The sequence below is a fragment of the Aotus nancymaae genome, unplaced genomic scaffold, assembly GCF_030222135.1.
Source record: "Aotus nancymaae isolate 86718 unplaced genomic scaffold, 86718_ANA_hifiasm-v0.15.2.pri h1tg000007l, whole genome shotgun sequence".
Taxonomy (NCBI): Eukaryota; Metazoa; Chordata; class Mammalia; order Primates; family Aotidae; genus Aotus; species Aotus nancymaae.
Genome location: NW_026988418.1, coordinates 49,976,337 through 50,003,445, shown reverse-complemented (window position 1 = coordinate 50,003,445; position 27,109 = coordinate 49,976,337).

Here is a 27,109-nt window from a genome sequence, read left to right as displayed (position 1 = left end):
GAATGGATGAATCCTAGTGGCTATCCTTGAAGCCTCACAGGTCTAACTTTCACCAAGTTTCTGTCTGTTCTCCTGGGTTAAAGTTCTTCAGAAATTAACAAATTCAAACCTTGGAACATATAAGAGTTTAGTGCTAATCAAAAGCCAGGATCTTTAATTATTATGATTCTAAATCACAACTTTCTTACAAAAAACTGCCAACAGCTACTCCTGAGCTCTACTCAGAGAATGGAAATTGTAATTTTGTTATTCTGTTACCATTTTATATAGGATTCTACTGTCCCTTCCTGCCTCTATAACGATATTGGTAATCAGTCATAGCACATTTCCCACTGATTCTGGGTATTGCCTAAAAATCTTTCTCAATACAGTATTCCAAGCAGCCACCACCAACCTGTTTGACTTATCCATGTGACATAACAAACCATCCCCAAAATCTAGTGACTTAAACCAACCATTTTATTATCTTTCACAATCCAGGTGGTTGATGGAGATCAGCTAGATGGTTTTTCTACATCATGTAATGACACCTGGACTGCAGATATCTGGGGGGTCAACTAAGCTAAAGTGTCCAAGATGGTTCACTCACATGGCTGACAGTTGATGCTGGATTTTGACTGGGAGCTTAGTCTGAGCTATCCACTGGCGAGCCTCAGTTCTTCTCCACCTGGTCTCTCTGTATCAGTTGGGCTTATCACAGGATGACAGCTAGGCTCCAAGACAGAAAGTGGAAGCTGCCTGTCCCAGACTTCACTTCCACCACATTCTTCTGATGAAAGTCAGTCACAAATGCAGTCCAGATTCAAGAGGAAAAGAATTAATCTCCACCTCTTAATGTGAAGGGCAGCTTGTGCATACTGCGGAGAGGAATTGTTAAGAGACGACTTTTGAGAGCTACCACAATCTGCTCTCTGACCATAAAAATTCACATTCTTCTCAAGTGCAAAATATACTCTCTCTTCTACCCAAGATCCCCTAAAAGCCTCATCCTTTTAGCATTAGCTCAAAGTCTAAAAGCTTATTAGCTAAATCTCAGGCATAATTATAGATGGTACTCTTAATGTGTGGCCCCATTTGCACAGCTACTCAGATACAGTTTCTCAAGTGCAAGGACCTGTGAACTAAAAAGATAAGTGCTGTACTCCCCACACATGCCATGCACAACCAGGAGAAAGAGACAGAATAACTGCAATAGACATTTCCATTCATAAATGGAAGGGGGTATAAAAGACATATAAAAGCACTGGTCCACTGCAATTTTGAAATCCTCCAATTCCAAAGTCAGTGAGTGTTCCTGGAGTAAGGCTCGGTTTTGCTCCCTGAGAGCAGAATGGCTTTTGTTACAACAATGGCTCTCGGGTCTGCCCTCTGAGCTCTTAGCTTCACCCTCTCTGAGTCATTCATTTTCATTAGAAATGCTTTATGATTATAGCTAAGTAGCTTTTTCAACCTTCTTGATTGACTATAGGAAGTTAGGTCCTCAGAGACTTATTTTCATTGTGAACTATGTCTGTCCCTTTTAATCTAAGCTGAAATAATTCATCTAATTTTTAGGCTTACTATATATAAAAGTATACTGCAATGCATTAAAAACATTTCAGACTCGTAAATCTTTCCAAAAATAAGTGCTTTTCTACCTTTGGCTGAAAATAAGGGTGCTGTGAAAAAAAATGCTCTTATACTCTTAGAAACTATTTTTTTTTTTAGCAGAGGGAGTATAGGAAACAGTTCTGTAAGAGTCTTAAAATCCTACTGTCTATCTCAGAAGATTGATAAGACTCAAACTTAAATCTTATTGAGGTTTCCACAACAGGTCTTACAGCCAAAACCTTGATCTAATCTAGACTTCCAAGGCCATGTTTTCCTAGCAGTGACATGGAATCAATCTCTGCCCCCAGGTTTTTATTTACTTTGAGAGTATTTTGTAGGCTGGGGAGGCTGAGAATAAGAACTGTTTTATTTTGTAACTCAGCAAATCCTGGATTAGAAATGTTTCTTCTTGATTCTTCTTGAAAACTGGACAGTCCATTCTTTCATTCATCTCTTCTTTATCTCTATACTTTATCAGGCACAGTTAAAAGCTATCACACTCCCTTTCAACATTCTGCCTGATAATCTGAGGAAAATCCACAAGTTCATTAGACATATATTTTATATTATTGCATTGCCACTTACCACCACTTCATAATTAGAATCACCTTTTCTCCAACCTCCAACACAACTTTCCTACAGTCATTTTGGTCTCTGTGAACAGTCTCCTCAAAAACCTTCCCAATTTCACTCATTGCCTGGTCCCAAAATCAGTGCCACAGGTTTAGGTTTTTGTTACAGTAGTGCCCCCCTTCTAGGTGAAAGTTACTGTTTTAGTAGTTCATTACTATTAAAAACTTAGTAGCTTAAGGAGACATTATGCTACCAGACTTCAAACTATACTATAAGGCAATAATAACCAAAACAGCATCATACTGGTACAAAAACAGACATGTAGACCAATGGAACAGAATAGAGAACTCAGAAACAAGACCACACATCTACAACCATTTGATCTTCAAAAACCTGACAAAAAACAAGCAATGGGGAAGGGATTCCTTATTTAATAAATGGTGCTGAAAGAATTGGCTAGCTATTTGTAGAAAATTGAAACGACTCTTTCCTTACACCTTACACAAAAATTAACTCAAGATGGATTAAAGACTTAAATGTAAGACCCAAAATTATAAAAACTCTAGAAGAAAATCTAGGCAATACCATTTAGGACATAGACATGGGCAAATATTTTATGACAAAATCTTCAAAAGCAATTGCAACAAAAGCTAAAATTGACAAATGACATCTAATTAAACTAACGAGCTGAGCTTCCGCACAGCAAAAGAAACTATCATCAGAGCAAACAGGCACCTACAGAGTGGGAGAAAATTCTTGCAATCTATCCATCTGACAAAGGTCTAATATCCAGAATCTACAAATAAACAAATGTATAAAAAAATATTAAAAAGCGGACAAAGGACATGAACAGGCACTTCTCAAAAGAAGACATTCATGCAGCCAACAAACATATAAACAAAGCTCAACATTACTGATCATTAGAGAAATGCAAATCAAAACCACAGTGAGATACCATCTCACTCAGTCAGAATGTTGACTATTACAAAGTCAAGAAACAACAACCGCTGGTGAGGTTTCACTGTTGGTGGAAATATAAATTAATTCAACCATTGTGGAAGACAGTATGGCAATTCCTCAAAGATCTAAAAGCAGAAATAACATTTAACTCAGCAATCCCATTACTGAGTATATACCCAAAGGAATATAAATCATTCTGCTACAAAGATACATGCACTTGCATGTTCATTGGAACACTATTCACAATAGCAAAGACATGGAATCAACCCAAACATCTATCAATGATAGATTAGATAAAGAAAATGTGGTACATATATACCACAGAATACTACACAGCCATAAAAAAGGAATGAAATCATGTCCTTTGCAGGGATGTGTATGGAGCTGAAAGCCATTATCCTCAACAAACTAATGCAGGAACAGAAAACCAAACACAGCATGTTCTCACTTATAAGTGGGAGCTGAACAATGAGCACACATGGACACAGGGAAGAGAACAATACACATTGGGACCTGTCAGGAGAGAGAGGGAGGGAGAGCATCAGGATAAATAGGTAATGCATGCTGGGCTTAATACCTAGGTGATGGCTTGATAGGTACAGCAACTACCATGGCACACGTTTACCTATGTAACAAACTTGCACATCCTGCACATGAACTCTGGAACTTAAAATAAATATAAAAATTAAACTTAGTAGTTTAAAACGACAACCACGTTAATAAATTCTCACAACCCTGTGCATCAAGAATTGGATAGAGTACAGCAGAGATGGCTCATCTCTTCTTCTCATGTCCTCTGCTGGAACTAGATCATCCAAAATGGCTTCTTCACTTACATGTCTGATGGTGCTTCAGGTGAGATGGCTCAAAGGGCTAGGTGGTGGCTGGAATAACTTGCCTGCAGTCCTGTGTCTAGAGCTTCAGTTCATTGGTGGCTGGGTCTTCAGTTCTCCTTCATGGAGTCGCAGGTTCTCTCTCTCTCCACATGGCCTCTCCACATGGTCACTCTAGCAGAGCAAATAGATTTCTTCTGGCAGCTCAGGGCTCCCAAGAGCAGAAAGCAGACTTCCAGAGCTTCTTAAGGTTTAGGCCAGAAATGGCACAACTGCACTTCTTCTACCTTCTACTGGTTAAAGCAAATCAGAGGAGCAGCCCAGCTTCAAGGGGAGGTGGTTACACAATGTGTTGGTGCTAGGTGAGGTGATCCACTGGGGGACATTGATATAGCAGACTGCAACACAGTCTACTGGAATTGATAAGGAAGATGGATTCTATTTACTATTCTTGACCTTTTGTTACACCTATTTGCTCGATTCTGAAGCACATACAGCTTGCAAACAGATGTGCCACATCATACAGTAACATTGCCACATGTTGGCTCTGAGGCGTCACGCACTCATGCGTGTCTTTTTCATCCCCTTCCTTTACCACTAACCTCCACATCGCCCTTGACAGACTCATGTAAACCATTTGTGTTTGGTTTGGTTCCTTCATTCATGTTGCCCATAGAGCATTTGGAGAAAACTGCTTCAGATTGTCTCAGCCAAATATTTGCTATTTATAGCCATTCCCATTTCTGGAAAACCAACTGCTTGCACCAAAAATGTAGAACATAGACATCAGATAACCCCTACCCACAGACAGGAGCACTTGTATCTCATCTGCTGTAGGGTAAATGGCAACTGAAAGCTCAATTCCAGTATAAAATGTAAGGAACACAGAAATTTTATCTACCAGAAGTAGTCTTGCACAGAATTGAGGGGCTGCAGGAGTCTCTGAGCCTTCAAAATAAAATCACAAGCCAACTTTTAGATGTTTGTGCATTTTGCAGGGAAAAGATACATTAGCTTTCATCAGATTGTTAAAAGGGACTCTATGTACCCAGAAAAAAAGCTAAGAACCTGGTCTCACATAGAATACTGTGATATGCTTTTCCCATTACTCAAAGGCCAACTTGCAACTTTTATTTTCTTAAGCCACATCTTCCTTCCTCAGTATGAAGAAGTGTAGGCTTGATCGATCATAAATATCAAAGGAAATAGAAATGCAGCTCTATTATTCTCCACTGACAGATCCTTTTTTTCTGTCCTCCATGTGCCCTTATTTTCTCTCTCTCTCCATATCATCCCATTCCAGCTCACCTCCTGTGTATTCTATTTTTTTTAATGTTCCAGCCATATCCCTGGACATGACTTTATCTATTTCTAACATTGAATGACCTGTAATAGATTAGACTTTATACCTGTAAGAAAGTAGATTACCCAACACCATCGAGTAACTTAATCTGAGATGAGAACTAGTAGATTATAATGAAACACCAGTGCATGTTTCCAAATGCCCTTTGTCTCACTTGGAGATATACTTTTCCTTTAACAATCACAGGAGTAGAGTTGACATAGGTTGTAGTATATTATTTTGATTAAATTCCAGTGAATTCCAGCAACATCATGTGTGAAATTATAAAACAAATTTTCCCTATAATTTTCAATTTTCTGTTGCTTGTGTATATCTTATGAGATAGAGGAGAAAGAATTGATTGTCCCATTGTCCTGGTAAAGTGGAGTTTCTTTATATAGATACATCCATTGACAGGTATCTCGTATTGTTGCCAATTTAATTCATTAAGCATCAGATGAATCAGGCACCCACTTAGGTCCAATGGTTGATACAAGAGGAGTAAAACTGATTGTTGTCCTCAAATTACTTATGTTTATTATTAAACCTGTCCCAAGGTTTAATGGGAGAGAATAATAAAAGCAGATACAAAGAGAAGGAAGCAGTGGAGAATTAGATCAGAGATCTACATTCTCAGAGAGAAAAGAGAAATGAAGAATTAATTCTTATCTCCCACATTTGCCTTCATTTCCTTCCAGCACTTTCTGCTCTTGATATTTCTCCTTTGTTACTTTCCTTTCTTTATTTTTTCTCTTTCTTTCTTTTTTTTTCATTTTTTCTTCTTTTATTTTCTTTTCCAAAAAATTATTATTATTATTTTTTATTATACTTTAAGTTCTGGGGTGCCTGTGCAGATCTTGCAGGATTGTTACACAGGTATACACATGCCATGGTGGTTTGCTGCATCCATCCCCGCTTCATTTACATTAGGTATTTCTTCTAATATCATTCCTCCTTAACCTCCCCACCCCCTGCTAATGCTCCCCTAGCACCCCCACCCCACAACAGACCCCAGTGTGTGATGTTCCCCTCCCTGTATCCATGTATTCCCATTGTTCAACACCCACTTATGAGTGAGAATATGCGGTGTTCGGTTTTCTCTTCCTGTGTCAGTTTGCTGAGAATGATGATTTCCAGATTCATCCATGTCCCTGCAAAGGACATGAACTCATCCTTTTTTATGGCTACATAGCATTCCATGGTGTACATGTGCCACATTTTCTTTATCCAGTCTATCCTTGATGGGCATTTGGGTTGGTTTAGGGTCTTTGCTATTGTAAACAGTGCCACAATGAACATACATGTGCATGTGTCTTTATAATAGAATGATTTATAATCCTTTGGGTGTATATCCAGTAATGGGATTGCTGGGTCAAATGGTATTTCTATTTCTAGACCCTTGAGGAATCCCCACACTGTCTTCCACAATGGTTGCACTAATTTACACTCTCACCAACAGAGTAAAACCATTCTTATTCTCCACATCCTCTCCTGCATCTGTTGTCTCCAGGTTTTTTAATGATTGCCATTCTAACTGTCATGAGATGGTATCTCAATGTGGTTTTGATTTGCATTTCTCCAATGACCAGTGATGATAAGCATTTTTTCATGTTTGTTGGCTACATAAATGTCTTCTTTTGAAAAGTGTCTGTTCGTATCTTTTGGCTACTTTTTGATGGGGTTGTTTGTTTTTTTTCTCATAAATTTGTTTTAGTTCTCTGTAGATTCTGGATATTAGCCCTTTGTCAGATAGGTAGATTGCAAAAATTTGTTCTCATTCTGTTAGTTGCTGGTTCACTATAATGATTGTTTCTTTTGCTGTGCAGAAGCTCTTAAATTTAATTAGATCCCATTTGTCTATTTTGACTTTTGTTGGTATTGCTTTTGGTGTTTTAGTCATGAAGTCCTTGCCTATGCCTATGTCCTGAATGGTATTGCCTATGTTTTCTTCTAGGGTTTTCATGGTGTTAAGTATTCTGTTTAAATCTTTAATCCATCTGGAGGTAAATTTGGATAAGGTGTAAGGAATGGGACCAATTTCAGCTTTCTGCACATGGCTAGCCAGTTTTCCCAACACCATTTATTAAACAGGGAATCCTTTCCCCACTGCTTGTTTTTGTCAGGTTCATCAAAGAACAGATGGTTGTAGGTGTGTGGCATTACTTCCGAAGCCTCTGTTCTGTTCTGTTGGTCTATATGTCTGTTTTGGTACCAGTACCATGCTGTTTTGGTTTCTGTAGCCTTATAGTATAGTTTGAACTCAGGTAGTGTGATGCCTCCAGCTTTGTTCTTTTTGCTTAGGATTGTCTTGGCTATGTGGGCTCTTTTTTGGTTCCATATGAAGTTTAAGGTGTTTTTTTCCAGTTCTATAAAGAAGGTCAGTGGTAGCTTGATGGGGATAGCATTGATTCTATAAATTACTATAGGCAGTATGGCCATTCTCACAATATTGATTCCTCCTAACCATCAGCATGGAATGTTTTTCCATCTGTTTGTGTCCTCTTTTATTTCCTTGAGCAGTGGTTTGTAGTTCTCCTTGAAGAGGTCCTTCATGTCCTTTGTTGTAGTCCTAGGTATTTTATTCTCTTTGTAGCAATTATGAAAGGGAGTTCGCTCATGATTTAGCTCTCTGTCTGCCTGTTATTGGTGTATAGGAATGCTTTTGATTTTTGTGCATCAAGAACTTCCCCAACCTAGCAAGCCAGGCCAACATTCAAATCCAGGAAATCAGAGAACACCACAAAGATATTCCTCAAGAAGAGCAACCCCAAGGCACATAATCGTCAGATTCACCAGGGTTGAAATGAAGGAAAAAATACTAAGGGCAGCCAGAGAGAAAGGTCAGGTTACCCACAAAGAGAAGCCCATCAGACTCACAGCAGATCTCTCGGCAGAAACCTTACAAGCCAGAAGAGAGTGGGGGCCAATATTCAACATCTTTAAAGAAAATAACTTTCAACCCAGAATTTCATATCCAGCCAAACTAAGCTTCATAAGTGAAGGAGAAATAAAATCCTTTATGGACAAGCAATTGCTGAGAGATTTCGTCATCACCAGGCCTGCCTTACAAGAGCTCCTGAAGGAAGCACTAAACATAGAAAGGAACAGCCAGTACCAGCCACTGCAAAAACATACTAAATGGTAAAGACCATTGACACAATAAAGAAACTGCATCAACTAAAAGGCAAAACAACCAGCTAGTGTCAAAATGGTAGGATCAAATCCACACATAATAATATTAACCTTAAATGTAAACAGGCTAAATGCCCCAGTCAAAAGACACAGACTGGGAAACTGGATAAAAAGTCAAGACCAATCAGTGTGCTGTATTCAGGAAATCCATCTCATGTGCAAAGACACACATATACTCAAAATAAAGGGATGGAGGATGATTTACCAAGCAAATGGAGAGCAAAAAAAAAGCAGGGGTTCCAATCCTACTCTCTGATAAAATGGATTTTAAACCAACAAAGATCAAAAGAGACAAAGAAGGGCATTACATAATGGTAAAAGGATCAATCCAACAAGAAGAGCTAACTATCCTAAATATATACACACCCAGTACAGGAGCACCCAGATACATAAAGCAAGTTCTTAATGATCTACAAGGAGACTTAGACTCACACACAATAATAGTGAGAGACTTTAACACTCCACTGTCCATATTAGACAGATCAACAAGACAGAAAATTAACAAGGATATCTAGGACTTGAACTCAGATCTGGACCAAGTGGACCTAATAGACATCTACAGAACTCTCCACTCCAAATCCACAGAACTTATATTCTTCTTGGTGCCATATCACACTTACTCTAAAATTGACTACATATTTGGAAGTAAATCACTCCTCAGCAAATGCAAAAGAATGGAAATCATAACAAACAGTCTCTCAGACCACAGTGCAGTCAAATTAGAACTGAGGACTAAGAAACTCACTCAAAACTGCACAGCTACATGGAAACTGAACAACCTGCTCCTGAATGACTACTGGATAAATAATGAAATGAAGGCAGAAATAAAGATGTTCTTCAAAACCAATGAGAATGAGGACACAACATACCAGAATCTCTGAGACACATTTAAGTCAGCGTCTAGAGGGAAATTTATAGCACTAAATGCCCACATGAGAAGCAAGGAAAGTTCTAAAATCGACACCCTATTGTCAAAATTAAAAGAACCAGAGGAGCAAGATCAAACAAATTCAAAAGCTAGCAGAAGACAAGAAATAACTAAGATCAGAGCAGAACTGAAGGAGACAGAGACATAAAAAATAAATAAATCCAGGAGATGGTTTTTTGAAAAGATCAACAAAATAGATAGACTACTAGCCAGACTAATAAACAAGAAAAGAGATAAGAATTTGATAGATGCAATAATAAATGATAAAGGGGATATCACCACCGATCCCACAGAAATACAAACTACCATCAGAGATCACTACAAACAACTCTATGCACATAAACCAGTAAATCTAGAAGAAATGGATAAATTCCTTGACACTTACACCCTCCCAGGAATAAATGAGGAAGAAGTTGAATCCCTGAATAGACTAATAACAAGGTCTGAAGTTAAGGCAGCAATTAATAGCCTACCAACCAAAAAAAAGTCCAGGTCCAGACAGGTTCACAGCCAAATTCCACAAGACCTACAAAGAGGAGCTGGTCCCATTCCTTCTGAAACTTTTCCAAACAATACAAAAAGAGGGAATACTCCCTAACTCATTTTATGAGACCAAAATCATCCTGATACCAAAACCTGGCAGAGACACAACCAAAAAAGAAAATTTCAGGCCAATATCTATGACGAACATTGATGCAAAAATCTTCAATAAAATACTGGCAAACCAAATGCAACAGCACATCAAAAAGATTATCCATCACGATCAAGTAGGCTTCATCCAGGGGATGCAAGGCTGGTTCAACATACACAAATCTATAAATGCAATCCATCACATAAACAGAACCAAAGACGAAAACCACAATTATCTCAATAGATGCAGTGAAAGCCTTCAACAAAATTCAACAGCACTTTATGCTAAAAACTCTCAATAAACTAGATATTGATGGAATGTATCTCAAAATAATAAAAGCTATATATGACAAACCCACAGCCAATATCATACTGAATGGGCAAAAACTGGAAGCATTCCCTTTGAAAACTGGCACCAGACAAGGATGCCCTCTCTCACCACTCCTATTCAATATAGTATTGGAAGTTCTAGCCAGAGCAATCAGGCAAGAAAAGGAAATAAAGCATATTCAATTAGGAAAAGAGGAAGACAATTGTCTTTATTTGCATATGACAAGATTGTATGGTTAGAAGACCCTATCTTCTCAGCCCAAAATTTCTTTCTTTCTCTTTCTTTCTTCCTCTTTCCTTCTCTTTTTTTTTTTTTTTTTTTTTTTTTTTTTGAGATGGAGTGTTGCTCTGTTGCCCAGGCTGGAGTGTAGTGGCACGATCTTGGCACACTGCAACCTCCACCTCCCAGCTTCAAGCAATTCTCCTGCCTCAGCCTACCAAGAAGCTGGGACTACAGGTGTGCACCACCACACCTGGTTAATTTTTATATTTTTAGTACTGATGGGGTTTCACTATGTTGCCCAGGCTGGCCTCCAACTCCCAGCCTCAGGTGATTTGCCCATCTGAGCTTACCAAAGTGCAGGGATTACAGGATGAGACACCATGCCCAGCCCCCTTGTTGCTTTTCTCAAATAATGAAACAAAAACAACAAAAAGTGAAAGTAGAACTTCTCAGTCCAGCTTTTTGTCCTTTCCTCTTACCTTTCAAGGATTTGTCTTCCTTTTTCTGCTCTTTGGCCAGTCAATGGACTCTGGCATGTTGGCTTTCCTCGCTCTGGTTTCTTCCACTTCAGCTCATTTTCCTTCTCTGCCACGTCATCTCATAGGCACCTCTCACCAAACGAATACAGGTGGAGCACCTCACATGCCCAAGCTCTGTGCTAGGCCCCGGAGATGCAAAGGCAAATCCAATTTCTGTGTAGAGAAAGCTTGTTTACAAAACTCTCCAACTCCTAGGGATCTATCCCTCCTCCATATTAAGTTCCTTTTTTATTTCTTTCACTCTCTCTCCTCAGACTATTTTTATTTCCATCTTGACTACCATTAGAGGTCTCCTATGAGAAGGAAATTATCTATAATGGAACCGGAACATTAAAAGCCTCAGTTTCCTTGGAAATTATTGAACTCATGAGGGGTTCACATTGGGTTTTGAATTTTAAGAACTAAGTTGTAAGAAACTTTGTTTTTCTAACCAGATTATTTTAATACTTGCCCTTTCTAGTTCTTCTTCAGATACTGGTTTTTAAACTTCAGTCTGTGAGAATTTTCTGTAAGTTCCAGTCAATGTCAGATTATGAAGAAATGCCTTTCCAAATTCCTAAACCTGAACTAAATACGTCACAGGTAGGAAGCCTGGAAGTAATTGCTACCGGCATCTCTGTATGAGCAATCTTGAATGTGTTTAGGCAAAGGGTATTGCTGAAATGACTCAGCTAGTCTCAGTGATCTGCTGGTGTGCCACTCAAGTTAAGGGGCATGCTAGTAATAATTATCATTTTGATTATTCATTAATTCAAAAAATATAAGCACCTATGATACAGTAAGCATTAAACTGAGAGTCAGGATTACACCAAGACAGACATAGTTTCTGCTCTGATGGAGTTTTCAGTACAGCTGGGATTACAAACATTTACAGTAATTCTAATAGAGCGTCCTGCATGTTATGACAACATCACTATGTGCCAGGCATGTGCCAGCTGTGCCATATTCTTATCTCATTTAACGTATGCAACATTCATATCAGGTAAGCACTATTAATCTCTCCGCTTTACATATGAGGAAACTCGGACTCAAAGATGTTAAGTAACTTGCCCCAAATTACAGACTCTGAACTCGGTCGGGTCCGTTTGACTCAGTAGCTAGAGTTCTTCCCCACCACACTACTGCATTTATCACAAAACTAAAATGTGGTGCCATGCTGGACATTGTAAACTGACTGTCAGGACTGTGAAAGCGTAAAACGAAGCAGTGGTAGCAGTGTCTCAGACTACTCATCTGCAGGAAGCGCGCTTATGAGAATTAGGAATAAAATAACAACGTGCTTTAAAAAGGTCATTCTCTATGACCCAAACCATTTTCTAATTCCAAGCCTAGAAAAATCTCTGCGAAATGAATAAAAATGATAAAAGAATTGTTTTTTCTTAATCTCACTCATTTCCACAAAGATTATATTCATATTCAAGTGCCCTGTCTTGAAAGGCTAGAAAGGGGGAAGAAGTAAAGACTAGCTCCCCTTCTTAAGAGAGAAAAAAAAATTACAGAGAAGAAGTGATGATACATAAAAGCACAGTGAAAAGGTCTGTCTCCAGCCAAGGTCAGCAGGCTGCCCAGATTCAGACAATTCCAAGTGCAACCCAAAGTTTGTAAATGCCCCATAGCTCACTCCCTGGGGCCTGATGGGATATATTCCTAACAGTTGTTATTACCATTTAGCAGGTCAGAGGAAAGATGCTATTCTTTGGCTTTACCTGGAAAGATTTTCTTTCATCAGCAGAAAAGGATAAAAACTTAACTCTTGCAAAAGGAAGAGGTTTCAACAAAGTGAGTCTAAAAAATAATCCACTCCGGCCAAACTTGCTCCATTAAAGAATTTTCTGCTTTGCAGAAAAATTTGCAGTTTGTACGTGATATCTTAAGATAACTAGTGCATGGTCTGTGAATTGGAATGTTCAGATTTTTGTTCCAGCTTTGGAAAAACCAACATGGTGACTTTTTGCAAGTCATTTTACCTCCTTGGGCTTTGATTTCCTTTTCTATAAAATGATAGTATTTGGACTTTATAGCTCTCCTTCCAGTTCTAATAATCTGTGACTGTATTTCATGGACTCTAGCTGGATAGTTACTTATCTGGATCAGCATTCCCATGGCCAGTCTCCCCAAGCATTTATGCAAGCCCTATTTATGTCTCTAAGGAGGTGGGCCGCCCAGCTGTAATGGCCTTTCCTGTGCCAGGAGAAGTTTGAGACAGAAAAACATCTTGAGCCCAAAGAAAGTAGAGTGAGTAAATGCCACTTTGGGCATCAGGAGTAAGTTATGATGTGTGTGTGACTGGGGACAGTGTGGTGGGGGTCCTCCCACCAGACTGAAGGAGGAAAATGCAAGTGTGCTCTTCCACCCCCAGCAGGTTGTGAGAAGTGTAAAAGGGATGCAGGAGGGGAAATAATGGACATGCATGCCTCCAACTCTCTCTCAGCAAAGTTCATTGCTGCATAACAAGTTACCACAATTTTAGTAGCTTAAAATAATGGGTATTTATTATCTCACAGTTTCTGTGGATCACGATTAGCTGGATCCTCTGCTTAGGGTCACACAAGACTACAACCAAGATAGCAGCTGGGCTGCATTCTCATCTGGAGGCATGACTGGAGAAGAATCCATCTCCAAGATCACTCAGGTTGTTGGCAGTTTTCATTTCCTTGTGGTTTTAAAACTGGGGGTCCTGACTTCCTACTGGCTGATGGCTGGTGGCTGCCTTCAGGTCCTGGAGGCCACCCACAGTTCCTAGAAGTCACCTACAGTTCCTCACCACATTGGTTTTCCCCTCACAGCCACTTCATCAAGTCAGCAAGCAGAGTCTCTTGCAAGTCAGCTAGCAAGATGAAATTTTTTATATACTGTAACATAATCACCAGAGTGACACTGTATCCATTTTTTATATTTTATTGGTTAGAATCAATCACAGGTCCCACCCCCGCTCTCACTCAAGAGGAGGGGATTATACAAGGGTATGTGCACCAGGATTTGAGGATCATAAGGAATCACCTTAGAGCCTGTCTGCCACACAACGAAAAGCAAAGAGGCCCTTGTCATCTGAGTCTCTGAGGAGAGACTTCGTTGCAGAGTACTGTCCCCACCCCCACACCCAACATGTGGTGGCCATAGCAGAGCCACATGGTTAGGCTGAAAGCAGGCCTCAGCTGGTTTGCTGGAGTCTCTGTCCTTGTATGAAAAACACTCAGAAATTCCTGGATGCTCTTTAGAAGGAACGAGAAAGTAACTGACTTGCTGGATGGTCAACTCACCAGAGGGGTCACCGTGGGGGAGCAAAATGACCCCGTGGCCAAGGGCAGCCAAGACCAGAAAGCAAGTGGTAGTCACAGCCAGGCCTCAGAAGGCTACACAGCACCAGCTGGCTCAAAAGAGAAGGCCACCAAGTCCTTCCCAAGCTGAGAAAAGAAGAGCTCTCAAGTTTCCAGCAGCAGCTGCCACCTAGGCAGGCACTGACAGTACAGGGAAAGGACACAATCCAGCAGGGCCAGTGAAGGCTCCATGAGCAGCCAGAGGCCTACACCTCTGGGACCACCTCTGTGGCTACAGAGTAAACTCACCCATCTACCTTCTTGAAGTAGGGTGGGGAGGGGGGATTCTGAAAACCTGAGCAGTTACCTGAAAGGAACTATTTTAAAACAAAAGGAGACTGACATATTGTTAATTGGCTCATTTAAAGTTCACATTTGTTTCCCTGCTACCCCAGGGCTGGAGGATCTTGAAGAAAATTCAATCAGTTATGGAGAAATAAAGGAAGTACATTTTCTTTTCACAATTGGATTGTGTGAGTGCATTTGTAATCTTGCTACACCTGCTATGTAACAGACACTATATACATATGTTTTCATAGAGTTCTCCCACCATCCTATGAGGTAAGTGTTATTATATTCCCATTTTACAAATGAAGTTGAAACTCTGAGAGGTTAAGTAATTTGTGCAAGGTCACCCAGCTGGCAAGTGGAAAAGTTTGTATAGAACCCAGAATTGTCTAATTCTAATACTTAGGCTCTTATTCACTGTGCCTCTGTATTAGTTAGGAAGGCTAAATTCTGTAATTAGCATTCCTCAAACCTCAACAGCTTAACACAAAAAAATTTTCTTGCTTATTTCACAACCAAGTACAAATCTTACTCTGACAAACTCTTTGCTCATTTGGAGAGTTACACTCCTTCTCTTTCCTGGCTCTGCTATCCTCCAAATCTGCAGAGTCCCCTCCATTTAATCAGTGAATACAAGAGGAGAGACCATGGAGAGTTGCATAGGGTGATTTTACGGGCCAGGCCTGGAAATGTTACACATCGCTTCTGACAACATCTATTGGCCAGAACTCAATGACATGATGCCACCCCGCAAAGATAGCTTGGAGGTGTAGTCTAGGTATGTGCCTAAAAGACAAATGACTAGGACTTGGTAGACACAGTATTCTTTGCCATTATTCCATACTCATAACCTAAAAGATATACATGTATGTCATCTTTTTCACCTTCCTTACTCCAGAGGAATTGGACTTTCCTTCCATTAAATACGGAGATCAAAATTCAAAAAATTGGTCTGATAATAAAGTAGTAAATATAACAGATACAGCCAGAAAACTTTTTAGATTTGGCTTCACGGTACTCCACATCTTGCTATGAGTTGTCTATCGTCCATTTTGGTTTCATACCTGGGCCTCAGCAGCTAAAGTCCATGGTTGGCATGTGCCTTGGCCATGGCTGACTCCAGTTGCTTAGTTGAAATCATAGTGTGACTTGCCTTTGTGATGTGTCTATGGCTTGGATGTTGGAGTTCCGGTGGGAAGAGAAATCCAATACATGATTGTTTTGCTATAATCTTAGAGAGCCCCTAATTACCTGAGCTTATGCCATTCAGAAAACTGAGAATAATAATAATAATATCATAACTTAGAAGTTACCATGTCATATTGAGTTTTGTTTCTCCAGGGCTGGCAGGTACTAGATGAGTGTTTATTGATTTGATCTGACCTGTATGTTTCTTTTAATGGTAACAATAGGAAGATGAGCTTAGAAAATATATTTTTGGCTCGAATAAGGACAAAACGTTGTTGTTGTTTTTAACCATAAATGTCTTGGAATAATGTTATACTTGATAAATGCAAAAATGGAATAAACAACTCTCTACTTAGTGACGGTTGGCATGTGTTCCTAACGTAGGACGAGATCGAGTGATATTCCAGCTGTGTTTGCTGGAGGAGCTGCAGAAACCATGGCTCATGGGAGGTAGAGTGGGGCACAGGAGGGCACAGGTCCCCTTCCGTGAATTCAACCACAGCAGCTTTGTCTCGATTTCTTGTGCCATGTAAAATTTTAGGAAAGGATGATAAAGACATGGGTAAGCCACTGGAGTAAACCAGTAGCTTCGTTTGGGTGTCGTATGTGATGTAGTTAATCCTACATCATTCTCTCTGTGCCTAAGAAAGAAACAACTGGAGAGGTGATAGTGGGCAACTCAGAGTCCATCTTCCTCAAAGGCAATTTGAAGGGTGGAAAAAGCATGGGCTTTGGGGGCAGACAAACGTGAGGTCAAAACATGGAACTTATTAGCTCTGCACAGAAATACACCGTCCTTGCAGGATAGCTGTGAACATGAAAGGCCACAGGCTTAAAAGAAGGACAAGATATTGTAGTGACTGAGAGTATGGGCTTGGGAGTTGTACTGCCTGATTCAAGATTGCCATTTATTAGCTTAGTAACCTTGGGCAAGTTAACTAACTTCACTAATCCTCAGTCTCCACGTCTGTAAAATGGGTTTATTGATAGTATTCGCCTCATAAGCTTGTTATAAGACTTAAATGAATCTATGTCTGCAAAGCACTTAGTGCTGCTGGGCACATAGTAAGTGTACAGTGATGACAATTATTACAAATAATTATTAATAAAGTTCTAAGCACAGACCCAGACACACAGAAGACATTTAATAAATTATAGCTATAATAACTTTCACCCAAGATCTCCTCTCAGAAAAAGAAAATGCTAAAGTGAAGAAGGAAGAGGAAGGGGCCATGGTTAGTAATACAGAATGAAAGAGTGAGTTTCTTAAAGTATGAATATGACTAGAAAAACTGCGTGAGCAGAGAAGAAAAAGTTTAGGGGATGTTATGGGCTTGGGAACCATGGTAGTAACGAGACAGACAAACATGGGGTCAATTTCATGCTCACAGATAAGGCATTACTGTGAAAGAGGAAAAGCTAAACAGCCTGGCATGACTCAGTAGGCCTCATTCCAAAAGCAAGGCATTGTCTTCAGACAGCCTCCAATAAAATGCACACGGAACACAGAAGCCAGCTAACACAGATCGATCATCTTCTCAACTTTCCAAACCCATATCTTGTGTCCTGTGGAGTGGCCATCCTGCTCAGGGCCAGATTCGGGCAGGCAGTGGGACAAAGAAAGCCAAGAGAGGTGTGTAGAACCAAGAACGGGGGCAACGCTTCGGCTCCCACATATCACTAATAGGCAAGTGTGTGGTGCCCAGTTGTGCATGGCTTTGCATTAAATAATAGACAAAGGGAATTGTCTGTATGTAGCTCCTGCCCTCATGCATCTCAGGATCCAATACCCATCAGAGACTCCTTTTCCTAGGCAGCCCATCAGGCAATAAGATCAGATGGCAACTTTGCAAACTCATGTTTTATCTTTTTAATATAAAAGCCTATTCCCTCAAATTATCCATTAGAGGCAAAAGAAGGAGAAAAGCATCACCTAAGAGTAACTCTTAAAATCCAAACTGATTAATTTCTCAAATGAATAATTTAGATCTGAGACACAAAATCATTTGGAAGAGAGCTTCCACTTTAAGTAATTTCATTCTATACCTTTCAACACCAAAGGACTCCACTATTTCACAAAACCTAATGCTTGTCTCATCTGCAATATGACTTCCAATACAACCAACCAAAGGGAGAAAGCAGCGCCGAATGGCAGGGCAGGATTCCCTTCCAATTCTGAAAAGGAAAGGGCAGGACAAGGGTGAGCTGTAGCCAGGTCAATCCCGTCAACTTAAGCAAATAGCTCCTTCGGGGTGAATGGCCAGGAATTGAGATATTAATCTGGAAATGTTATCTGGAGACTAGATGGATGATAGATTCCCAAAATACTTGAATACAATAGAATAAATCTCCCAACAAAGACACAATGGTTATGTTTAATCTGTCTTTAATGATTAAGGCCATCATATTACACATAAATTGTCATTATACGGTAGTTGTTGGATGGACATGTCAATAACAGGCATGTTAGATATAGCATCAAATCCTGCTCCATAGGTTTAAATCCTCCACCATTTGCCAACTGTGTAAACTTGACTCATCTTTGTGCCTCAGTTTACTAATCTATAAAATGGGAATAATACCGTTCATCTCACAGAGTTTGACAAAGACTCTCTCCTTTGATTGAAACTTTAGTCAGGCTTCTCTGAGTCAGCTTGACTGGGCCTGAACTTGGGGTCCCTCTCTGGCTTTGTAAATCCATTTTCATCAAGAATCTTACTAACATACAAAAATTTTCAGCCGAGCGCGGTGGCTCACGCCTGTAATCCCAGCACTTTGGGAGACCAAGTTGGGCAGATTACCTGAGGTCAGGAGTTTGAGACCAGGCTGGCCAACATGGTGAAACCTCGTCTCTACTAAATATACAAAAATTAGCTGGGCGTGGTGGCGGGTGCCTCTAACCCCAGCTACTTGGGAAGCTGAGGCAGGAGAATAACTTGAACCTGGAAGGTGGAGACTGCAGTGAGCGGAGATCATGCCATTGCACACCAGCCTGGGCAACAAGAGCGAAACCCCATCAAAAAAAAAAAATCCTCTGCCCTTGGTATCTAATCACCCTGGCCTGCCTTCAACAAATATCCCATCGAGTTGGTTTAGCCAGAAACCCCCTTATCCTCAATGTTCCTTCTTAGCTATTTTCTATCCACTGACCGCCACCCACTCCATGGCTATAAACCACTTGTCCTTGTCAGAGAAAGAGTTGGGTCTACTCTCTCCCCTCTCTGCAGGCTCCAAGTGCAGTGATTCCAATACCAATGGCCATGATCCCCAGGAATACAGTCTGCCTTACCATCTTTAACATGTGCCAGAATACCTTGCATTTCACAGGTTCAAGTGAGAGTTTCACAATTAACATAATCCAGGTATAGAACTGGATACCATATCCGACACACAGTCAGCTCCCTGTCAATCATTACTATTCCTGGCAGACAAGGCGGCACAGACTGCAGAGAAGCACCAACATCTCTCTCACACCTCACACCTTGATGGTTCTCTCTGGACCTCTGAGATATAAAAGAAGTTTTTGTTGTCGTTGTTGTTTTTCTTCTGTCACCCAGGCTGGAGTGCAGTGGCGCAATCTCAGCTCACTGCAACTTCTGTCTCCCAGGCTCAAGCTGTTCTTTTGCCTCAGCCTCCCAAGTAGCTGGGATTATAGGTGTGCATCACCAGGCTCGGTTAATTTTTTTGTATTTTCAGCAGAGACAGGGTTTCATCATGTTGGCCAGGCTGGTCTCAAACTTCTGACTTCAAGTGATCCGCCTGCCTCGGCCTCCTAAAGTGAATAAAAGTTTTTATATGAGCTGCTGTGAGTTACTTCTCTAAGACTCAGGATCTAGAATCCAGCAGACTTGGAATCAAGTTCCAGTTATGCCTGTTATGAGCTGTGTGGCCTTGGGCAAGATACACAACCTTATTCAGTCTCAGTTTTCTCATCTATAAAGTAGAGATAATAGTAACAACTATCCAGAAAGAACTTGTGAGGATTAAATGAATTTACATACTTCAGACACTCAGCATAGTCAATACCATTATTAATATTAATATCATTAGTAACAAATTTCTGCTTTCAGGAGCCTTCACTCTAAAATAAAAAAAGTTAGATTCTCTCTAAGATCCCTGTCAGGACCAATATTTTAAATATTTCTGAATCTATTGCCACTTTACAGATGCAAAAACTGAGTCACATTTCACAAGTAACAAACGCCATGGTTTCCCAGACCATTACCTTCATAAGTAGACCCTAAATACTTTATTCTGTTTTAATTTACAGGCCTACCAAAGGCCCGGGCCTTTTGAATATTCAGCTGGAATGTTAATTATGGGAAATTCCAGAATCCGTGGCTTAGAGACAAGTTCTCATTTACTTTGTTCCCTGGCACTGGGATCCCTCCTGCCTTGCCTTCAGAACACCAACTTACTTTCCAAAGCCCAAGCAACCAAAGCCAGATGGCAGTGCCACTCGGTCCCCACTGCCCCAGGCCTCCATCCCTGCCAGCCCTCGGAGTTCCATCCTCTGGCCTGGGTCTCCCGTTCCTACCCCTCACCCCTCCTCTACTCTCCCAGGTCTCAAAGGTGGCCCTAAAGAAATCCTTCCTTGACACCACTTCCAGAAACACATTCTAAACCTCATTCTGGGCCTAAGTCACTACTAACCAGGCTCACTTGTTCCTTATCAGATTTAAACACCATCCACTTAAGGGAAAGAAATCATTTCTTTAGTAATGGAGGTTTTGCTTTTCCTTTGCTTGTTTTACTGGTGGTAGCAGCATTTTGCACACCATAAAGGGCCATTTCACCCGCTGACTCAATCATTAGCTTGTTGGACTCCTCGTCCCATAACAGAGCAGCACAGGAAGGTTCCAGGAGACCGCAAGCCCTGGGTTCCTGGAGGCAGCTTTGCACTGGTGGACCTAGGTTCCCATTTTGCCTCTCTGCCGTCTGACTTCATGACAGGTTAGAAAGGCCAGACTTGCTCCCTGGTGGAAAGCTCTAAACATCTGCTCTGTGGTAGGAGGTTTTAGGAAGACTGGGGTGGTGGGTATTCATAGGAGACTGAGGGTGTTTGGTGAAAAGAATCAAATCCTCAGTGTAGTCAGAAGATAGGAGGAAAAAAATCTCAGTTATTACAACTCCCTGACTCATCATATTCTTCCAGGCAATGATCTTCATGTCCCAAGGCTAATCTTGAGGGGTGGGATCATTTTCAAGGGCAGAGGCACTAATTAGACACGGTGGGTGGATGGATGGTGTGACAGGCATCAGGCAGATCATCCTCAGTTCCGTCAAGTGAAGGGAGGATGAGGAGACAGACGGGGGCATGTCTCTTGCCCCTGAATGAACTGAGTAATTTATGTCTTAAGAAGCCCCATGGCCTTATAATGTCTTGAACAGTGCATGACTCTTAGCCTTTGACTTTCACAAATGCTTTCAGTTTACCCTCATTTTACAGAAAAAGAAGAAAAAATAGCCCTTCAGGGATCAAAGAATTTTCTTTAGGTTATGTGACCAGTTAAGCATAAGAAAAGACGGCACAGCTGGCTCCTGACCCCTACCCAAGTCTTCTCCCCACGGGTCACTCTGCATGCTTTGTGCAGGGTCAGGGCTCCAGACATTGGCCTGAGATGCTTAGGTGGGCCTGCCTTCCCTCCCTTCCCACAGGGAACCAGCCACCTCGACAAGGGAAGATGAATCTTGCTAGGACACCAGCCAGAGTCTTGAAAACCTTCATTTTTCTCCTCCAAGTACTCAACTCCCAGAGAGTCAAGCAATCTGCCTACTGTAGCAGAAAGCCATGTCCATTTTTATTTGGAGCTATTTAATACGTATTAGCAACATGCCAAGCACTGTTCCACGATCCCCGAGAGCCTTCCTCCCCACTTTGAATTGATTTATGCTAAAACAATTACACACCCTGGAGCTTCACTCCTGAAGTCGGCAGGAGGGGATCCCCATGGGACCCCTTGATAGTGAAAGTCTTACAGCAGCATCCCCTTAGCATTTCTAAGGCAAGGCACCCCAGATGGACTCTAGGGCAGTCCAGCTCTATGTCCGGTTTGCATGACATCCCTCCGCTTTGGCCGAGGTTTCAGTACACTGTGATAAGAGGTGCTAGTGGAATACTAGAAGCTCTCTGAACTCAGAATTAACCAGCTCTCTGGAGGACACACAGCTGAGGCCCTCGGCACATGCAACTGTCTAAGAGAAAAGGTCTCTCTACCTGGCTTGTGTGTTTGTGCTCCCGCAGTCTCAATTATGTTCTTATCAAGAGGTGGTTGTGACGGTTCTCAGATTCCTCATTCCAAATTTCCTTGTTATCATAATTACATAATTTTGATCAATATTATGTAATCTGATGAAATATGAGTTCGGGGAAAAAAAAGAATTGTTTGCATGAAAACTAAGTAGAATGATTTGGAAAGAATTGGTAAAGGCTATTGCTAAAAAAAACGTATTGCCTAAGGGGATGTGAGAAAGACAACTGTACAGGATTGGGGCAAAATAGTAAAAGCCTGAAATGGTTCTGTGTTCAGATTGCTTCACAGGTTTATTTATGTTTGCCTCCTGCATTAAAAGAACCTAAGCTGGAAATCATAAAATCATAGCTATTGAGTTATGGATGTGGTTTACTCAAAATTGGGTGGGGAAGCGGGGCATGGTGGCTCACACCTGTAATCCCAGCACTTTGGGAGGCTGATGGGGGTGGATCACTGGAGGTCAGGAGTTCAAGACCAGCCTGGTCAACATGGTGAAACCCCGTCTCTACTAAATATATAAAAATTAGCCAGGTGTGGTGGCGGGTGCCTGTAATCTCAGTCAGGAGAACTGCTTGAACCCAGGATGGGGAGGTTGCAGTGAGCCAAGATCACACCATTGCACTCCAGCCTGGGAAACAGAGCAAAACTCCATCTCAAAAAAAAAAAAAAAAAAAATACTATGTGGGTGGGTGCTTACTCAAAGGAATAGTCTTAGCCCTATGTAATAATAAGAATAATCAAGATAGTGAATTAAAGTACACTTATTTAAGATAAATTAAAAACATTTAAGGTATAAATCCATACTTTTCCATAGTTCACCTCTTCAACTAATTTTTTCCACATAACCAACACTAGACTGAAGAGGGGGTTTCTATTGTACTAAGAAGTAAATATATCAATGTACCCAGACGGTGAAGTAGACAAAAGAATGTGCTGCCACCAACATGAAGGCTTTTCCTCCTTTATTGCTCACTGCGTCTTGTTCTTTCATTTGTTCACTTATTGAGTTCATCAATATCCTTGAGCCTCCTGAGAAAGGCATTGTGCCAAGGACTAGCAGTGTGGCAAGGAACAAAGTTGACACAGCACCCCAGGACTCACTTTCCTGGTGCTCCCATTCTCCAGTCCACCTACCAGCCAGTCAGATGCCACTCCTTTCCAACTTCCCTGCCCCCATGCCATGGCAACCCCATGACTTTGCTTCTGCTGTGTCCTTTGTCTAGAATCCTCTACCCACTCCCAGCCTGCCCAAAGCCTTCCACCCCATATGCCACCTCCTCCTGGGAGTCTGCTGTGATCTCTTCAGGCAAAAATGATCTCTCCCACCCTATCTCCCACAGAACTTTGTTTGTTTCTCTTTTATAAAGTTTCTCATGTGCTAACTTTTATTACAAATTTATTGCCTTAGATTTAACCCCTTTCCTAATTTGGAAGGCCACCTAGGTCAATAACCAAGACTTGTTCATTCTGGCACTTCCACGCTGCCTGGTCCAGGGTCTTATTCATCAATTCCAAATGTTACTTTGAGTATTAAAATACTACATATAAAGATTAATTAAACATAGGCAATATCAAGAAAAAAATACTTGTTAATAGATTATATGTCTTTTTATCTCTAAGAAACATTTTTGATTGACTATACAAACTTCAAACTTCTTTTATTCAACAGCTAGTTTGCAAGTAATACAACGTGATCTGCTGAAAGGAGGATTCTTTTGGAAGTTTTATTTGTTTGGGAACCTTGCATTCTATGGAGATTTTCTTTCCTGCTGGAAAACATCTGGACATAAAATGAAAGAAATTAAGTTTTTCCTCATATTTCTAGAAACATTATTCTGCCAGGGATTTTTTTTACTCTCACATGCCCAGAACGGAGAGCAAAGGGGCTATGAAAAACATGATACCTCTTTGGAAATTTCAGAATGCTACGTTTCATTCTCCCAACTTGCATTTTAAGAGTTGTGAATCTGCTTCATCATAATGTAGGCAACTGTAAATGAGGATGACTTAAGCAACTACCCAAGATAGCCATGATTCCACTTTCCAGGAGCCCAGAATTGCATGCTTCTGAAAAATAATCATTTCCAAAGAAAATAATTACTACTCAATAATGCTCTTTATGTTGCTAATGAGACTTTGTTGGTCACCATACTGATCCAGGCTACTGATCCCACCCCCTTCTATCCCTCCTCTAGACCCCCAATCCCCCAACAGGTCCCAGTGTGTGATGTTTCCCTCCCTGTGTTCATGTGTTCTCATTGTTCAACACCTACTTATGAGTGAGAACATGCAGTGTTTGGTTTTCTGTTCTTGTGTCAGTTTACTGAGAATAATGGTTTTCAGCTTCATCCATGACCCTGAAAAGGACATGAACTCATCCTTTTTTGTGGCTGCATAGTATTCCATGCTGTATATGTGCCACATTTTCTTTATCCAGTCTATCCTTGATGGGCATTTGAGTTGGTTCCAAGTCTTTGCTATTGTACACAGTGCCACAATGAACATATATATGCATGTATCTTTATAACAGAACGATTTATAATCCTTTGGGTATATACCCAGTAATAGGATTGCTGGGTCAAATGGTATTTCTATTTCTAGATCCTTGAGGAATCACCACACTGTCTTCCACAATGGTTGAACTAATTTACACTCCCACCAACAATGTAAAAGCATTCCTATTTCTCCACATCCTCTCCAGCATCTGTTGTCTCCAGATTTTTAATGATCACCATTCTAACTTGCTTGAGATGGTATCTCAATGTGGTTTTGATTTGCATTTCTCTAATGACCAGTGATGAGGAGCTTTTTTTCATATGTCTGTTGGCTGCATAAATGTCTTCTTTTGAAAAGTGTCTGTTCATAACCTTTTCCCACTTTTTGATGCAGTTATTTTTTTCTTGTAAATTTGTTTAAGTTCTTCGTACATTCTGGATATTAGTCCTTTGTCAGATGGATAGCTTGCAAAAATGTTCTCCCATTCTGTTGGTTGCCAGTTCACTCTAACAATAGCTTCTTTTGCTGTACAGAAGCTCTTAATAAAAACATTTAAAAAATTTTTTAAAAGGTAAAGGACCAATTTTCAGGACACAAGGGACAGAGCTGGCATTATTTTGATTCAAAGCTGATGGAAAGGAGTTTCTTCTATTACTTCTGCCATGGTCAACGATGTTCCTCAACCCTGGTGAGGAACATTGGTACAGGTACAAGTCAGCAGGTGCTGCTTGGAGGGGCTTCAGGAGAGGGAGAAAGGACTGCAGATGTCAGGAGCCAGACATGGTCTGACAAGTGTGAGCAGGAGCTATGCATACAGTCTTTGCTGGTTAGTAGTCACTGCCTCCATCATTAGTCAGTTCTACTGATGAACCAAGCACGTACTCATTCACATAGTACCAAGCACTGAGAAGGTGGTAGAACCAGGGAGAGGATGAAAGCAGTCCCTTCCCCTGCAATAAAGTTACACACAAGCTTCTCTAATACCCCATGGAAGGGCCTGAAAATTCCAGGAGGTCTTCACCAAGGAAAAATTATTTGGGCTGACTCCTCAGTAGAAGTCCACATCAGACAAAGGAGTGGAGAGCACTCCAGGGAAAGTGAACAAGGGTGAAGTCTGGAGTGCAAAAGAGCATGGCACGTGCAGGAAATGGCCAGAAGGTCTGTGTGACTGGAACCTAAGTTAACTCCATAGAGTGATGGGGAGGAAGGGCTGTATGATATGTGAGAAATGGCATGCTATCCATTATATGAGCAGATATTGTAGGAAACCAGGCCAGAAGGATTAGAAGAGGAGGGAAGTAAAAAAGTGTCCACATGAATAGGACCAGCAGATACTCATTCATTCAACAAAGGTTTCTCAAGCTCCTGGTCCTGCTCTATGCCAAAGACTGTTTTAGATGTCTAGAATACATCAGTGAACAAACCAAAGACACCTGCCCTTAAGGAACCTACATGCTAATGCAGAGAGGCAAGAGACAATAAACATAATAAACAAGCAAACTACATAATAAGGCAGATGATAAACTAAAAAACAGTAGAGGAGGTAAGGGGGTCAGGAGTGCTGATTGGGGGAGGGGGTGTTACAGTTCTAACTAGGGTGGCCGAGTCAGGCCACAATGAGAAGTGAGATTTGGACAAAGACTCAAAGGAGGTAAGAGAGTCAGCCAAGCAGACACCTCAGAGAAGAGCATCTCAGACAGAAAAAAAAAAGTCCTAAGGTTGGAGGACCAACAAGGAGGCCAGGGGGTCTGAAGGGAAGTGAGTAAGGAGAGAGAATCAGGAGGTGAGATCAGAGAGAGCCGGTGAGGTAGCTGGATTGTGAAGGGCCATATAGGCCACTGTAAGGACTTAGGCTTTTACTCTGAGTGCAAGGGAGCCGAGGTGACAGGAATGCTGCAGTAGAGAGTAAGACATTGCAAACGTCAGAAGGAAGGGAGAGGTGCTTGTGATGGTTAATACTGAGTGTCAACCTGATTGGATTGAAGGATACAAAGTATTGATCCTGGGTGTGGCTGAGGGTGTTGCCAAAAGAGATCAACATTTGAGTCAGTGGGCTGGGGAAGGTAGATCCACCCTTAATCTGGTGAGCACCATCTAATCAGCTGCCAGTGAATATAAAGCAGGCAGGAAAACCTGAAAATGTGAGACTGGCCTAGCCTCCCAGCCTACACCTTTCTCCTGTGCTGGATGCTTCCTGTCCTAAACATGGGACTCAAAGTTCTTCAGTCTGGGGACTGAGGCTCGCTCTCCTAGCTCTTCAGCTTGCAGAAAACCTATGGTGGGACTTTGTGATTGCGTAAGTTAATACTTAATAGATTTCCATAGATATATATATGTGTATATGTGTGTGTGTGTGTGTGTGTGTGTGTGTGTGTATGCTATTAGTTCTGTCCCTCTAGAGGACCCTGACTAATACAGTGCTGTAG